Here is a 4,651-nt window from a genome sequence, read left to right on the forward strand (position 1 = left end):
GACCTGTAATTTCAACTGCCAAAAATAGAAACTTCTTGATCTTAAACTTACATCATGATACAAGCTTCAAATGAATTTTTGCCCAACATGAAAGTTGAAGATCTTGTTCTCCCATTTTCAAAAAGTCCAAGAACTCTCAAATCCCATGTATGGTTGTCAAGATATGATCCAATCATTTTCATCAATTTGTGAACTTCAACTGAGCATATCTCCCAAACCATAAGGCCAAATTTGGTGGGGTTTTTTCCTACAAACCACATTTTTCATCCTCTTTCCAAAAATATAAATTTCATGACCTAAAACCTTGCCATTCAAAATGGCATCTTTGGACCTCTTTCATTAAAATTCAAAGTTTGACCAAACTTTGACTTTTTTGAGTTTTTGAATTTTTCTTGATTTGGCCAATTGGGAAATGTTCCATGTTACATTTGTGACTTGTCTCAAACCTTAAATCATAACCATATCACCATTACACCACCATTTGGGATTAAAATGCAAAATTTGGAAATATGCAAATAACCCCATTTGAGCAAATCAAGTACAGCAGGTCTGCAGCACACAAAACAGCATTTGGCAGGGTCATTTACTGCCTGTCTTAAGGCCCAGCTCGACTAAGTTTACACCCTCCATCATTCACTTGTCCATAATTAGCAAAATGGCAAATGTCTCATTTTAAGCAAAACTAACTTAGCATATGATTAAGCAATAAAAAACAGAAGTATAAAAGGGCATTTCTCTGACATTTGAAAACCCTAGGGATTGCAGCCACAGAAAAAATACTCTCACCTTCACACTTTGCATTTTTTGGCATAAAGGAAATTCTGCACGAACCATTCAAAACCCTAGAGTAACCTTCACTCCTTCATCATCCAAGCACCATTGGGAACTTCTTTTCACCTCCATTCCCCTGCTGTAAACCCCTTCCTCACTTTGTTTCTCATCAAACTCAACAATGGCAGGTCAAGTGTTGGAAGTTTTTCAAGAGGTTTTGAGCTAGCATACTTCACTCTTCATCATTGCAAGGCAAAAAGAAGCTACTGTCTAAGCTTGTAACCACCAAAACACCACTGTTCCATTGAATTCTTCATACCAAGTAAGTTTTTCAACCCTCTATTTTCTCTCATCCATGCTATGCCATGTGTAGCCTTTGAATTGCTGATGCCAATGAACTTTAAATCATTCAAAATGGTCCACTATATCATGAGAAATATGGATTCACATTTGTATGCATAAACTTGTTTTGATCGATTCTTGGATGTGGTTGTGTTTTTAATGATTATGTTTGGTTGAATCATGTTGTTTGATGATGTTGATGACCTCAATGTTGATTACATGATAAAACTTGCTGCATAAACCCTACTGCTAAAACCTTGCTGCATAAACCCTACTGATAAACCCTGCTGCTATTGATGAATGCCTGCTGCTGCAAAACCTCAACTGTCCAGTAATTTTTTCTTGCTGTTGGTCTGATGGTGCATGAGTCGTGCTCCTGTGATTTGTCAATGCTATGCTGTTATGATGGTTGTTCGAAATTTGTTTCATGTTGATGCTTGCATGAAAACATGAATGTGTGCTGCTGTTTTGAATTACATGAACATGCCTAGAAAATCCATACTGTGTATGTGCTGTTGTGTGGATTGGTCGAACCATGATGTTTGTTGTGGTTGATACCATGAACTTGATGCGTAAACAAGCTGCTGTTTGAAACCTCCTGACCATTGCCCTGAACCTTACACAATGAACCTTACACAATGCCATGATGATGATACCCTGTAGCTGCAACCTTAAAACCTACCAAGATTTCGCATGAACTGTTGGTTTTGGCTTGTTGTTTATGATGAGCTTGCGTGAAGAGCCTTACTACTACCATGCTGTGTTGGTTGAATGAGGAATATTGATGTTCAATACCATGTTTGCTTGATGTCTACGTATGATGAGCACATGATGATGGTAATGAATGCTGTTGTTGCTTGAGCCTGCCATGCCTAGATTTCTCCCTTGATTAATGCTTGTTTTGCTGTTGGCTGATGCTGTTTAATAATGCTGTTACACTGTTAATTTTGTTTGGATGTTGATGAATACATGAGCCATGCTGTTACCATACTGTTGAGATATCAATTGATGATTGCATGATGATGATGCTTTGTGCCATGTTTGTTTGTATGCTATTGAATTTCGTGATTGATGATGAATGCATTGCCCTGCTGTTGTTATTGGTATTTGCATGATCATTTGTACTGTTATGCTTGAATCATGAATTGCCCTGCTGTTTTGCTTTTTTTAATCTGCCCAGAAATCCATGTGGTTCGTGGTTGGTGTGTATAGTTTGTGGCTACTTGGTTTGTTGCATAATTGTTATGATTATATGCTGCTATTCATTTGTTGTTTTTGATCGAATGCCAATGCCATTGCCAAACCCTAAATGTTGCATGAACCTCTGCTTATGCTTGGTCTGTTGTCAATTAATGCTGTATGATGATGATTTTACATGAACAAACTTGTACCAATGTCATGCTTGCTTGCCATGCTATTGAAGTTTCAATTGATGATGAACACATGCTGCTGTTATTACTTATGAGTGCATGAACATTGCTGCTATACCATGCTGCTAATCATGCTGTTAAAACCCTGTTGCCATTTTAAAAAACCCTGTTGTTTTTTAACCATAGCTACCTTCCAGTTTTTTCATGGTGTTTGGTGTTGTTGATCATGTTGCATGATGTATCTCATTGCTATGATGTTTGGTCGAATGCTGCTTATGCTGTGGATTACATGAGTGCCCTGCTGTCCTGTCCAGACTTTTGTTGTAATGTTGGTTGTTGGTGTTGGCTTCCATTGCCTTGCTGTTTCTAAAACCCCAGGAAAGCCCAGAATTTTTTCCATGATCTTTGCTTGTCTTGTGTCATCTGATGGTGCATAATGACAGTACTCCTTTACCATGTTTGATTGCTGATGCTGGTTATGTTGTTGTTCATGGTTAAGGTTTGAAAATGAGTTGATATTGATGCTGTGTTTAAACCCTTGTCCTGTCCAGAAAGTTGCATGAATTGTTTTGGTTGTTGCTGTTTAAGATTACATGCCTTTGTTCTATTGCTGTGTTGCTCATAAAACCCTGGTTGAATTTATTTCGTGAGGATATGATGAATATGAAGGTGAATACTTGTTGTTGTTGCACAAACCCTAAGCTTCCTTAAACCCTAGCCATTTCCCAGAAACATGGAAAATGATTGGTGGCTGTTTTGAACTTTCTGCATAAGTTACTGTTCTATTGGAAAATGACCAATCAAATTATTTCGTGGCCTGGCCTTAAGCACAGTCGTTTGGATAAGTGGCGTGTTGAATTACAAAAGTGCCATGCGGTCAAACCTTTGACTCATCATTCATCTTATTTTGTTCATGTTTGTTTCCAAATTTCACTCAACTTCAATAATTCATTTCTCATCCAATTCAACTCCAAAAAACATGGGATTTTTTGCATTGTGACCTGTTGGATGTCTAGTATTTTACCGTATTTTTTAATATTTTTTCTGATCATTGGATTTTAATTGGCTCTAGGGTTTGTGTTATGTGACCTCAAATGATACATCTTACCATTTCAATTGTGAAATACTCTTGACATATCCATTGCCTTTGAAATTTTTGTGATGAAACTAGACATGTTGAACTTTGTTTCCATATAGAGTTTGTGGGTTTCCCATTTGTGGTTTGCTGTTTATGATTTTTTGAAGTCATGTGTTACATTTGTTGCTATACCATGATCATGCATTTTCCCCAATTTTGTTCACATGCTTCCTTGCATCCAATTGACCCCAAATTTTGTATGAATGATCCCTCATATGTCTATATCATGAATGAATTTTCTTGGAATTTATTGTGCAATTTTCCATTTGATTGTGATTTTTCTTCCCTGCCTAGTCCATGGTTGACTTTTTGTGCTACATGTTGCCAAATCTTTTGGGAAATTCTCATAACATATCACATGACCATGAAATTTCATATGTGATAATTAGACTCTTTGAGCTTTGCATTGGTGTTAATCTCATTCATTTCTCTTCTGTTTTCAATTTGATATGGATTTTTGAAGTTGACCCATGTTTGTTGACTTTCACTATGCTTGCTTGAACTTGGTTTGACCTCATGATTTTATTTGGCTGCCTTCCTCTCATCTGAATGCCATGAAATTTTACATGTATACCATGTTAGATGTTAGGATTGAATGTGATTTATTTCATAATTTTTGAATTGTTTGAGTTGACTTTTGATGCAAGTCATTCTGTTGACTTTTGTATGCTTTCCTTTGCCTTGTTTTGACTTCAAATATTCATGAAATGACAATGATGCATGATTTGAATGTGGGCCCAAGTGTGTTAGCTTCCCAAATGTTTGACTTTGACTTTGAGTTGACTTTTCCTTGCTGCCTTGACTTTTTCTTTCATGTTTGACCCTAGGCTAGTCCTAGTGGTCCTTTGGACTTATGTTGAGTTCATCTGTTTCAGGTTGAGCACAATGCTTCAAAGATCACTCAAACTTGTTTGAATTTGATTTGTTTATCCCATGCTAACCTTTGTTTTGCAGATGGTTTGACTCATAACTTGAGTCTTATGCTTTGCTCAGTTGATCCCCTGTGTTGACTGTTTGCCATTTCTTTTGA

The sequence above is a fragment of the Lathyrus oleraceus genome, chromosome 3 (genome assembly GCF_024323335.1).
Source record: "Lathyrus oleraceus cultivar Zhongwan6 chromosome 3, CAAS_Psat_ZW6_1.0, whole genome shotgun sequence".
In the NCBI taxonomy this organism is placed as follows: domain Eukaryota; kingdom Viridiplantae; phylum Streptophyta; class Magnoliopsida; order Fabales; family Fabaceae; genus Lathyrus; species Lathyrus oleraceus.